General features: G+C 31.8%; 1 protein-coding gene across 1 annotated transcript in view; it reads left to right on the forward strand.

Annotated features, from left to right (window-relative positions):
- LOC143079864 (acidic phospholipase A2 PLA-2-like) overlaps window positions 1–14,499 on the forward strand; it is a 168,098-nt gene that overhangs the window by 44,413 nt on the left and 109,186 nt on the right. The gene's annotated exons all lie outside the window — the stretch shown is intronic.

Genomic DNA, 14,499 nt, shown 5'->3' on the forward strand with positions numbered 1-14,499 from the left:
CATATACCAGAGAGTAAAATACTCCTTTAAATGTCCATATCAGTACGTAACAATGTTTTCATAAAATACATCGTTATATTATAGCGTCAATTCTGAAAACTATTACTCAAAGGAATCAAATGTACATTTCGGTACTTACAACGTACCTTTAGTTTTACAAGAAAATTGGTACCGTTAATTTTATTACTACCACTGGGTCGATGCCTCTGCTGGTGGACTATTAGTCCCCGAGGATATCACCAGCCCAGTAGCCAAAACTTCGGTACTGGCATGAAAATACGGATGTTTTGTGTTATTAAAATTTGCTGTTACAAAATGATAGAAAATATTATAAATTAAGGAATGTATCTCCCTCATGCAAAGCTCTGATTCCTTTAATGGATTTGGGATATACTTTTTTGACCTTTTGGATTATAGCTCTTCATCTTTTATATAAGCTTTGGATTTCAAATATTTTGGCCACGAGCATCACTGAAGAGACATGTATTGTCGAAATGCGCATCTGGTGCAAGAAAATTGGTACCGTTAATTTTATTACTACCACTGGGTCGATGCCTCTGCTGGTGGACTATTAGTCCCCGAGGGTATCACCAGCCTAGTAACCAGTACTTCGGTACTGGCATGAAAATACGGATTTGTTGTGTTATTAAAATTTGCTGTTACAAAATGATAGAAAATATTATAAATTAAGGAATGTATCTCCCTCATGCAAAGCTCTGATTCCTTACACGGATTTGGTTATACATTTTGGATTTGTGGATTATAGCTCTTCATCTTTTATATAAGCTTTGGATTTCAAATATTTTGGTCACGAGCATCAATGAAGAGGCATGTATTGTCGAAATGAGCATCTGATGCAAGAAATTTGGTACCGTTAATGTTATTACTACCACTGGGTCGATGCTTCTGCTGGTGGACTATTAGTCCCCGAGGGTATCACCAGCCCAGTAGCCAAAACTTCCGTACTGGCATGAAAATACGGATTGTTTGTGTTATTAAAATTTGCTGTTACAAAATGATAGAAACACCCAAACTTAGTGAATTAATCCGGATGTATATACACATGATGTTACCTGCTGGTCAAATTTAAGCCTTCGTTTTTTTATTTTTTTTAACATGACGTTTCTCTAAAATTAGCCTAGATTTACTACTGCTTGACATAGCTGCAGATGATATAATGACACAGTGAGGGGGTTCTGATAATTAAAAAAATACGTTTGTTTGTTTGTCGATGATTCTGTAAAACTGCATGGTCTATTGCTGATCTTATATCTTAAAATATATAACTGTCTGTTGTAAGAATAAATTTGCTATTTTTCAATTTATCTTTCCAAAAATAATTGATTTTTAAGTCTGATTTCAACCGAAACAATAGGTTTTGGTTTATTCTGTAACAATATGATCACTAAAAATAAGTAAAGTATAATCAACTTACTCAATAATTGTCTAAAGGGCTTGGAAACATCCAAGTGGTATCTTGTCTTTTGTCTTCTCTAAAGCAGGGCTGAAACGGGACAGTACTAGACAATGTATTCTGGCAAGCTGTTGAACGATGCTTTGGGATCGGCGTTGAATGAGTTGTAGGAGGTTTGATACTTGTTATCAGCAAAATCAGTGCCCTTATACTCTCTAAAATCTACCAACCATGTTTATCTGCTCTCTTTAAGGAGGTCCTATAGCTTTATGTAATGAAGTCAGCTTTAAGTTTTTCCTTTTTAATCATATATGATGGAGATGCATAGTTTTTCTACAGCAATGAACATTTGTTGTGTTGAACTAAAGAATTGCACCAACAGCGTTGAACTCAGTAAATTCACCATACGTAGCTATAGAACCTGCTCATCTAGTATAATGGTTACTGTTAGGATGAAAATGGATTTCTGTATCTGACATATCCAAGATGGCGAATAGTATACCAATCTAAAATAAACTTGTCTTTGCTATCTTGTAACGAACGTGCATTGGTCAAACACAACTCAAATCTGCCTTATGTTCTGACTGCCAACATTGTCCGTGCAGTAAGGAATCCAATGGGTAATACCCCATCTCATCTAAATATAGAAAGATCGTTATATACAAAACATAGGACCGTAAAGAAATGTATTAAAATGAATACATGACAAAAACATTATTCTGTAATAAATTCATCCAGTTTATTGAATAAGACTTATCACATCATTTGTACATAAATGAGCAACATGCCAGATGCTTTTTGTAGCACAGAGATCATCTGTGATTATCCCTGTGTTTGAAGGTGTTCGTGTTGCTTCATCTTTAGTTATCTAAGTTCAATATTTATTAATCTAGTTTTTCTACTGTCGCTTTTAGCGATGCAATTTTCATTTTTTGTTTTTTTTTGTTTTAAGTTTGAATATCCCTTTGATGTATTTTTCCTCTGTTATATAGGTTATAAAACAACCAAATAGTTCGTTTCAGACTTTAAACTGTTTTATATGTTCTTTTTTTTATCACATGGCGATTGTTAATCATGTTGTGAATCTTAATTGAAGTCGATAAGTTGGTAAAATTGATCATGTAGTTGAAGTCCGTTGAGCACGTTCTATCAAAATTAAATTGAACAAAACAATATTAATAAGAATTTTCCTCTTTTGAAGAAGTCAATTATGGGATTTGAAATAAAACAGACAATATATGTATAGTTTTGTTATTGCAAGATGTACACACAAGATAGATACATTGTTGTTTTTGATTGCATGCAGTTTGATTTGTTCGTCAAAATGTATCGTCACAATAAGACTTTTTTTTCTTTTTCAAACGCCTACTTTTTAATTAAATTTTGCGATTAATGGCTCAGCCTCACCAGCCAGCAACACTTCGGTGTTGACATGAATATCAATAATGTGGCCATTTTTATAAATTTCCTGTTTACATAACTTTAAATTTTTCGAAAAACGAAGAATTTTCTTATCCAAGGCATAGATTACCTTATCCGTATTTGGCACAACTTTTTGAATTTTGGATCCTCAATGCTTTTCAACTTTGTACTTGTTTGCCATTATACATATTTTGATATGAGCGTCACTGTTGAGTCTTGTGTAGACGAAACGCACGTCTGGCGTACTAAATTATTATCCTGGTACCTTTGATAACTATAAGCAAAGTCCTGACTAGGACAGGTTCTGGCCCGAGAATGCCACCAAATAATATGTTTCTTAAACGATAAAAATAAAACAGGAATAAAAAATAGCACCCTCCAAAAAGTTCTCAATACGTTAATTGATTTCTTTATCTACAACATAGTGAGTAACATATAATTTGTTTTTATAAACAGAAGGTTGGCATAAAAAACAGATATCTTTTCTATGTGACAAAAGTTTGTGTGATATATTGGTGATATAGGCATACATGTATCTTTTCTATGTGACAAAAAAGGATGTGTAACAGCTGGATGATATACATGTATGTATTTATGTTTCTGATCTATGTGGCAAAAAAAGTCTGTGTAACAGGTAGGTGTTAAAGATATTTAAAAAGACATGTATCTGTTCTATGAGGTTTTGTAATAAATGCTTTTTATAAAGCTACTTTTTTTATTTTCTCAAAACAAAACAAAAATATCACTTTTCTTCAGAATTCGTTATTATCACATTTTCTCTACAACTCTTCAACTTTCTCTCAGGTTTTTTTTAAGTGTAAATAAAATTCTTAACTGTTTTTTTTTTTTAATATTAACATTATATTTTTAGACGGAGTCGACACGAGATAAAGCATAGAATTATGTTGAAAATTAGACAAACAGTCAATGTTGATATGTACTGTCGTGATATGCAAAGAAGTTTATAACTTAAAATTATTGATGTCGACTTAAAAATGAAAGTTTCTTTGAGTATGAAATTTTGCGCTAAGTACTAGTACAGTCAATTGTCATATTTATCATTAAAGTTAATCAGTAACAAGTACAGTAGTTACTTATAGGTATTCAAAAACAAAACTATTGCTTACAAATTGATAGATTTTGTCGACAGTAACTAGAAATAGATTGTATTTATTATATGTCAACATGTAGCTGTTAGAAGCACTTTACCCTATCACTTATTTAATATATTTTTTTGCTGTAGTATTAATTCATTATGATCTGTTTCATTTTAAAAAAAATCAATATGACACGAATAACTTTGTCATCTAAGTTATCTAATGTTTTATACAATAAACTCATGAAGATTTGTATACACCAATCTATATTTCTGTTTGTCTTCAATAAATAAAACTACTAAATAAATGTAATATATTATTGGATACCATCCCTTTTGTCATCAATTGAACAGTTCGAATAACTTAATGTTTTTGTATTGACATATTCATATCATCTATTAACTGTCTATAGAAAGGCATAACATAATTTTGAATTGATAATACGATTTTATAAAACCTCTGAACAAAGAGATTTTGAGGATCATTTTATCACAGTTTTGTCGGAAAGTGGTTAGATAAAATAAATAACGAATTTCTCACACTTAATTAAATTTGTTGTATTTGTGAAAAAAGGAATGAAAATATGCATGACTGTCATTCCTATTTATTAAACCTCCTGAAATTACAATTATCGATAACAGATATTTACTAAAGAATGCTTTTACAACACTCCAACCATTAGAATCTCTTAATTGCAATTTATTGACATAATATGTTTATTATTGAGAAAAAGGCAACACATGTTAAGAACTTTCCACTTTTCAATTGTAAGACTTGTTTAATGTTGTTATGATTATCATTGAATGAGTTTCTATGTATTTGCGACAATGCATTTTTTTTCTTTTTCCGTTTTTTAATAACTTATGTGGCGTTTTCAAATTTGTGTATTCCAACGCATTTTGCAAACGAAAAGTGAGTCTGGTTTGTTAACTTTTTATCCTGGAATCTTTTGCAAACTTACCTTATACATTGTAACAACTTATATCATTATATTGCAGACCGCATGTGTTGCGTTTCATTTCGCATTCAGTATACAAACGTAGACAGTGGGAATTTTGTTACCTTATGTTTGATTAAGACTTCAACAATTTTTATGTTTTGTTAATAAAGCAAACTATCTTCAAAGTCAAATCAACAAACTATATAATGACTACGATAGTACTTGAACATTATAAAATCACAACACAAAGGAGCAGAGATGTGGCAGGTGTTGAAAATGGATTTTGTAAAAAATGTTTTCATTGTATTCTACATCGCACAATTTAGATCCATGATCTATTGTCAAAATTTTAATAAGATTTCCGATCTGAAGAGACAACTGCAAACGATTGAACCTGATCTTCATCCAAGATTTGATCAAAACAAATTTGTTAATGTTTCAATATTTGCGTTTCTTTCTTCAATACTTGACTATGATGAAGTTTCTGGGACACTACAAGTTGTAACATCTTTCATGCTGATGTGGATGGACGAACTAAGACAATGGAATAGCTCTGAATATAGGAATGTCACGTCAGTAAATTTACCGATTACGAGCACTTGGATTCCAAAAATTATCGTTGCTAATACGGTTCGTCAAAATAGTATATTTATGTATCATAATGAAATGGAAATAAGGAAATCGTATGTCAACTATAAATCAGGCGGTATCGCAGTTTTCCAAGTAAGTGGTGTACAGGAGCTTTCCTGTTCGTCTAATGTTAAATATTTCCCTATAGATTCACATGCATGTTCCATTCAATTAGGTACAGCACAAGTATTCGATTACACTATTCTTAAACCGGTACTGAAAACGATTGATTTGACATACTGCGTATCAAACCCAAAATGGAGCATAACAGAAAACTCTGTAGAAAGTGATGTTAATGAATATACTTCGAAAGTTAGCTTCAACATTACATTATCAAGAAATCCGAGTTTTTTGTTCTTGAACTTAGTTGTTCCTATTGTTCTCCTTAGTTTTGCTAATTTACTTGTATTTTGTATTCCTGCTGCGTCTGGTGAACGTGGTTCATTGGCGTTTACTATTCTTCTCACCTTCGTTGTTTTCATAACTCTTGTAACGGACATACTTCCAGCATGTAAACCAATTTCATATTTCAATATTTTTCTTGAAGTACAACTGTTTTGTAGTGTTTTAATAACCTTTTGCGCAGTTTGGAGCATCACGTTGCATCACAAGTTTGTTGAAAATGATACACAAGAAAAATTTCCAAATTTGTTACTGCAAATGAGTTGTGCGTATCGTAAATCATGTTCTAAACATCATCGGAAAGACAAGAAAAACCAAGTTGTGCCTCCAAGAGGGATCATACATGTAGCAGAAAAATGCAATAACACATGTGAAGACAAAAACGTTCATTTGCAAAAGGACCGGGAACTGCATATAGATATCAAGAGTGACAATAACTATACGAAGGACATCCATAAAATTGAATACTGTTTACAATTTATTGATTTGATTTGTTTTAGAGTTTTCCTTTTTATTCTGTGTCTACAATTGTTTGTATATTGTATTATTTTTTCATATAAATCTTGATAAAATATTAGTCTACAAAACGATAAAATGTTTCAAATAATCAGATATTCAACCCTTTATAATATAAAGATTGTTATTGATATAACATGAAACTCGTTTTCGCCTGACATAAAATTCACATTTCTGTCATCATGAAAAAATATTAAGAAATATCTATCGGAAAATGTATAATGAAAGTAAATTTCTTTTAGAGAAAAAAAGATTGGAACAAATTGGGAAAGACTATCATTATCAATATGCATTCGAAAGTATAGGTTTTTTTTACGTAATTTCACCAATCATAGATTATAGATTGATCTCGAAGTACTGTTTAAAAAAGTGAGAAACCTTGAAATTTCAAGACATACATTTAATAGTTTTTGTCAGTCCTGCAATACAGATAAAAATGAATAGGATTTCATTTGAATTGTTTCGGGTGCTCAACTATAAGAACATTTTTGTGTTTATTAAAAACTAATTCTAATATGACCGCTTCTTTCGCTTTGTGAATAAACCCATGCTCTAAATCAAATACAATTTGTTTGCACATGCGTATATTGAACCAATTTGAATAGGTATGAACTGATGAAAATGTAGATTAACAACTTGAATAACGTTGTTTTTTTTTAATTTGTATCTCTTTACGTCGGTCATTAAAATAAAAATTTCATCATACAATTGTTTGCATATGAGATCACTCTCGATTTTTCGTTTTGCAGTTTTTCATTTTCATTCATCGTATACGAGTTATTTGTGGATTTGTTTAGTACCAGAAAAAATACGAATTGAAACCTCAAACTAATTGACATTATGCTATAGGTTTGTACGCAGACATTTTTAAAACCAAATCAAATAACTCGTAATGATAATTGATGAAATTGTTCGATGATAACAATGTTAATAAATATTGCATACGTTTTTTTTTGTTTTTCTTTTTATGTCAATACGCTCAAAATCGATTTTTTATCAATCTTTTATCAACACACATACGGAATCTGATGATTTTCACAATGCAATCAATAAGATGTTTTATACGTAAATAGGTAGTCTTGTTTATAAATAAAACTCTCAATTTAATGTATTGAAGAATGATATCCCTATAATCATCACTTGAACCATCTTAATTACTTAATAGTTTTGTATTGACCTAATCATACTATCTTTTTATAGGAAGCACATAATTCGATTTTGCTATGATTTTATTAAACCTTTAAACGAATCAAAAAGGAAAGTATTTTAGTTAGAATAAATAAAATATTGATCACAATGAATGATATGTTTAACCTTTTTAAATTCAAAAGTCCGAATGTAAAAAAAATAAAAATACAGTCAACGTTTGTATAATGTTGTTGTGGGAAACACAAATCAGATTGGATGTGCTACGTTAGTTTGGTTGTAGGCGAAACTGTCACTCATAGGAGTATAGAAGCCAACATTCCGTTATAAATTTATAATCTAAATCATTTAAAAAAAACATATGTCAACAAAGAAAAACAAATGTATAAAGACAAAACAAATAATCAAAAACGAAAGACAAGAATACAACAATGTTCCATACCACAAAAGCACAATGACCGGATGTACAAGTACCGAGCCACGTCTAATTGATATTATCAGAAATAGACTGAACAGTTAAAATAGATATTTCCTGACAATTAAAAGAACACTATAAAACGTAAAAATTATGATAATCAACGTCGGCACAAAAAATATATACTTCAAGACCATCATGTATCATTTTTGAAGTTGATACGGAATATTTATCAACGAGGTATTGATATTATCCGATGAACCATTTTTCGAAGAAAAAAACCATTACGTTATTTTACATAACCCTGGTTCATCAACTTTTTGCTCCGACACTGGTGACTTTTTAAACTATTTAATACCGAATGAGTTTGGAAATGAATATTTAAGATGCAGATGAAGTCGGTATATTGGTCCTAAGATGTGGGGAATTGATAATTTCAAAATTAAAATCGTCTCGTTTGTTATGAATTATTAGTAATTGGATGACCGCTAATGTCAAATTCGAAGTTTCAGTCTAAAAAAAATAGACGGAGGAAGCCGTGTTTGTTGTTTCTTTAATATTCTAGATCTGGAGGGTATATATTAATGGAACCCAATGAGAAAAGTTTAGATTATTAATAGAAAGAAACTCGTCAATAGCATAAATATATCTGAATGTGAAATTAAATCTGGCTTCTTTGATCTTGTATTTTTGAAGAGTCTGAAGAAACTCAGAGTCATTCGAAAATAAGAAGATGTCGGCAAGGAAAGGCGCACAGTTCGTATCATTAGTAAAGCCGACAATTTGGTGAAAAGTCTACCTTCATGTTCAAAAGATATGTTGTCAATTAGAAACTCCAGCATACTGATCACTTGTTACTCTGTGTAGAATGTTTACTATTTTGTTCAACAGAATATGCCATACGGTATTCCCAAAAAATAAATGTATAGCGTATGCTACCATTTTTATGATGAAAAGCATTGTGGATTAGTTTTTCGGCGATTTTTCAATTTCACATTGGGAATGATGGTATTTAGGATTGAAATAAACCAAGAGTAGAACTATTTTCAGAGAAGGGATCGATATTATAAATTATCCAGAAGTTCTTTAGGGTTTATTTAAAATCAACACATGGTTAATAAATGTACCACTACGCCAGGAAACATATTCAAAGTATATTAAAAGACCCTCTTTTACAACGGACAGATTTGTTTGTCAATCGAATGAACATCTCATTCGTCAAACATGCAGGTAAGCCGTTGTTTGTATGGAATTTTGTGACGCTAAGGTGTCAAATACAAACCACGTTAGTCCTCTAATTTGCTGTTCAATGCAATGTTCGTTGACGCAACGTTGAACTTATGATTCGCCAAAATCTCATCCGTTCATGTCAAATGATCAGTTTTAGTATATGAGATTACCCGAGTGCTCATTCCTTTATCAGACACCCGTACAAATGTAGAAGAATGATTTCAAATACAAATACCATAGTATATGATCTTTGTCGGCAGGAACAACACTTTATCGTGATGAGATGATAGACATTTCACAGCTTCTATGTCTCTGAAAAACGGGCTTTAGTCGATCATTCTCTCAGTTTTCAACTTTTGAATTCGACATTTTATCAGATATCGGACATGTTCTATGAAAAAAGACTCTATCAACAAATATCATGAAATATGAAGAAAAAGTTGGAATGGTTTTAACCGTATGTGTTAACACGACGTAACGCGGAGAGAGGACACGTGTGGATTTACAATGCTAGGCTAATACAAGAAGAGCAGACATAGACATCTGAGCTGGTAATCAGTCATTTGTTTAAAGCATACAACTGTTCCAAGTTGATGAAGGCCATGTAATGGGAGAAGTCAAAAGGTATTAATCCTTTCAAGGCAAATCTTAAGATCAAAATATATTTTGTCAGGAAAAACGAAAAAAGTCTAAGTTGAATCGCGGATTGAAAAAAAACAGTAAAATAACCAGCCACAGTTGTGGTGAATCAACAAGAACAATGACTGCAGGGTGTTTTGTTTTTCTTTCTTTTTGATGAGGTATCTGACTATCATTCAACATGAAGCATGGACAATTATGATCGACAATAGTGTACGTTACTTTTCACTTGAACTACTAACCATTGTTCTTTTAGCCAGACTCAGTACTGGAGATTAATATTTCAGGAGCAGATGCTAAATGTTTGTTAAAACTGCACGACAAGACAATTAGACAGAATTCGAGACAGAAAGTCAAAAACCTGTTATCCATGGAATGGGCCTCGCCAAAATGACAGAAAACAGTGACGGCTCACAGTCTTGAATTGTTTTAATATTTGAAATTGATGATATCTGTAAATTGTACAAAAAATGTTCTTAGTAATATGAGTTGTCATAAAAGGAATGATTAATACAACACTTCTAAAAATTGAAAACTAGTTTCCATAGATGATATGCAAGCACACATGAATGGTTGCATCTTCTCCGGATTCTCAACGAATATGTTGGGGAAGTTCTGAAACAGGCCATGTCTTTTTGTCGTGATGGTGAAGGCCTCGTCATATTCAAAGTAATTAGAATAGTTTGAAGAGTTAGGTTTGCTACTATAAAAAGGTTTACAGGGACATTCAATGTAGGCTTTCAAAATGAATCAGTTCCACAATCTTTGAGACATCTTATTCTCTATCTGGTGACTGGAAAGTTGCAGTTATATCCTTTCGAATACGAGTTGCACAATTGAACTATTATAGCTAAAAAATGGTATGTTGGTCTGCCACTCAACTATATAACTGGACTGTGTCGCGATGTTTAGCCATCATGTATCATTCTTACTGAGGAAACTTATGTCTGTTGAACTGATTCGTGTCAACAGCGTTTACTGAGTGTCCCTATTAAGTTATTTTTAGTATCAAGCATATATATTTTGCCTGCTGTGGCGATGGTGATGCCTTTATTTTTACCCTTTTATTATGAGGTCTGTTTTAGAGCGTCACGAATACCTTTGTTGAAAATCAAGAGAATTAATTTATATTGCTTGTATGCTTGCTACGGCAGCTACATTCTAATTCTGTTAACAGCGTTGTATCAGTTCTTCCTTCCATGATAACTCCAAGTTGTTCCAGGCGTTAACTGTATAATTTAGCGTGATCTGTAAGCTTGGAGATTAGTAATATACCGATTCCAGACCGTGTGCCATCAATGTATTTTATTATTTTGGAAAGTACAGCTCCTGGATAAAAGATTCCTGGCTTTCTTTCTGTGTCTTGTACTCTCTGATTTGCTATATTGTCAAGTTTTATCAATCATCAAGCAGGATATAAGTGAGTTGACATCTTCAGCTCCTACTTTGGCTAGGGGAATATGTCTTGTAGTACAGGTACACAGTCGTGCCCTATTATTGTCGATTTGAAAATGTCGATGTATCATGGAGATCTTCAGATACATCACCACAGAAAAAAATATACTGCAGTCATTGATTTTGTTGATCCAGTATCACCTTACAGTGTCTGGTTACTTATTGTTTTCTTTCAATTGGCAACTTATCTAGTATGTTTTCCCTTTTACTGATGAAATATTTTGAGATCTGAACATTTGTTTGACATGATTTGTGCCATTATGCCATGTGATTCTAGAGTGCTTCTGCAGTTCCATAGCCCTCATTCAACTGTTCGAATTGAGCGAAAGGAAAATCATTTCAAAACCCAACATCTTCATATGTTTGCATCAAAAGAGTGATTGCCAGCTCAAATGTCTATGTCTGTTCCATTTGTATCCGCTTGGCATTGCAAACCCTCATATGTCCTCTCTTGCCGTTTCACACATTCCTTCCAGTCTAATCGCCCATAATGTTCTTCTGATATCTAGCCCCTGGGGTTTCGAACACTACAATTTTGATCTTTTCCAACAAAAACTTTCGGTCATAAATTATATCATATATACGTAATTTCTGTTTTAAAAAGTTACTTAGGCAAACATGTAAGTAACAGAAAATCTAGATCTAATACTGATATCTCTGTTTTTTAAACATGTGCATGCCTTATCTGACTTCTTTGTGAATATCAAATAAAGATTAGTAAAAAATGTATGAATGCAAACAGTGAATTAATCAGATTAGCGAATAATTATATATTGGAAAACCATGTTTTCAAAATGGCCACCCAAAAAAATCAATAAATATGAAGTTCTCAGATGACAGGCCTTGTCATCTGTGATGAAAATACCATATGACTATATAATAACTTCCTGCAGTAAGCGCTCAATTTATACATGTTATAAGTCCAAGTGAACACGGTTACTAAGGAAATGCAAATGTGTAAAGGCAGTATTAAGTAGTACTACGATATGTAAATGTGGATGACAATGTGATCGAATTTGATAGACAGAGTAAACATGTACATATCATCTATTGTTAGATATTTTTAACGTCAATTGAAAACATTTGAGTATTTGATGTTCTTTTCACATTACTTACATGATATGAAATTCATTATGTCTGCAATTAAGGTTTTTGAAAGTTGTTTCAAATGAACAATATCAACAAAACGAATTATCCTGTAATCAGACAATTATTATATTTTGTACTTGTAAAATAAATTTCTCCTGTTATTCTATATATGTTGAACAAGCGGTGGAACGAATATTGCTTTTAGAGTAATAGTTCATATTATGATCCTCTTCGTGGTCCACGTTTTAATGCTGTTATACCCGATACGAAACAGAAGAATAACTCGGGGAGGGGGTATGCTCACTTTTTTTCCTGTTTATATAGCTCAAACAAATACATTTGTATATCTTCGACAATGCATTTTTTATTTATTTTTATCGAAAAATGACTACATATTTTGGCTTAAAAGATCAAGATTTTTCAAGATGGCCGCCATTCAATATGGGTAATATTTTCAAAACTTTTGTTCAACAAGACAATTGAAATCAGCACTGTTGTTTTATTAACCAGGTTTCATGTCAATATCTTCTCTAATATCATTTTTATGATTTTTTTTATTAATCTACAGAGATCAAACGGCCGCCATTTTAAAATGGCGCCTCGTCCACAAATTTCGACTTTCAGAGTGGGTCCATAGCTTAAAATGTTGTCCATATATACTACTACTATGCCAAATTTCATGCTTTTACCACAATCTGAGCAATTTTGTCAAAAATCTGCACAAATCGACTGGACTACATGTAGCAGAGTTGCGCATGGACACTAAACAAATATGTAATGTCTTAATTATAAAAAATAATTTAAATTCCTTTATTGTTAAATTGAACTGTTAGTAGAAAGGAAATTGAAGGTTTAATAAAATTAACGGTACCACTTTTCCTGCACCAGATGCGCATTTCGACAATACTTATCTCTTCAGTGATGCTTGTGACCAAAATATTCGAAATTCAAAGCTTATATAAAAGATGAAGAGCTATAATCCTAAAGGTCCAAAAAGTATAGCCAAATCCGTGAAAGGAATCAGAGCTTTAAATCTTAAGCGAAATAACTATAACTCTGGTTTATTTAACCCATTTTTTTTAGCTCTATTAAGTGAAATCTATAGGAATTTAGGATCAGCAATGCTCTTCACCTTCTCACTAGTTTCCATCGATGAGTCCTTAATAGTCGAAATGTCCAATTGGAGTACGAATCATAACCCTGGTATCGTTTTCATTATAAACATCTGAATTTGGTACAGGATATTAAAATTGCAATACTAAATGAATGCATGCTGTCTTTTATTCCCTATGAAAGTTCCCAACTAAACTTGTCTAAATCATAAAAGGTACAATGTCTGACTGTCGGCATAATACATAGACTACCATTTTCATACTATTTTCTCAATATCAAAAGAACTATTGCAATGAAACATTGAAACATTGAAATGGAGCATGCAGGATCTACTTGAAGAATCCGAAGTGTTCATGGACACAAACTATTATTACTAGGTCACAATTTATTTATTGAATTAACTAATTGAAGTAATATAATTTTTTATCATATACTTAGAATAAATAACATATGATTTTTACTGTATGATAATAGCATTAAATCAAAGTAAATTCCATATTTTTCGAATTGGTGCTTAGCGGGCTGATATGAAAAGTTTATCACATGCTTCGAACGTTATCACATGGCATTCCGGTGATACTCGGCAAATTCCGGAAAATACACCTGAATGCTACGTTTTTCGTGAAACATTACAAAAAAAGTGTACAAAACAATTATTTGGATACTGGAAATTATATTGTGTAAAATAATTAAAAAAAAAAAATTATTATTAAGTAAATGCATTTTTTAACAGTTTCAAACATAATTTAGAAAGTTACTTGAAAAAAAGTTGACTTTCCAAACAGTGTTCATTATGTATATTGCTGAATTTTGTTGTTGTTCGATTCGTCTAAATCAAAATGTTTTTCTTCTCTGTTGTCAGAGGCATATGATAGAAAAATTTCATATCGAATGTACTAAATTTGGGGTCTTACGTCCGTGAACTTTCAGTCTTTGAACTTCTTTTTGGGAACCACGTAAAAGGATCAATATATGAATCTGTTATTTTTCT

The sequence above is a fragment of the Mytilus galloprovincialis genome, chromosome 6 (assembly GCF_965363235.1).
Source record: "Mytilus galloprovincialis chromosome 6, xbMytGall1.hap1.1, whole genome shotgun sequence".
Classification (NCBI taxonomy): Eukaryota; Metazoa; Mollusca; class Bivalvia; order Mytilida; family Mytilidae; genus Mytilus; species Mytilus galloprovincialis.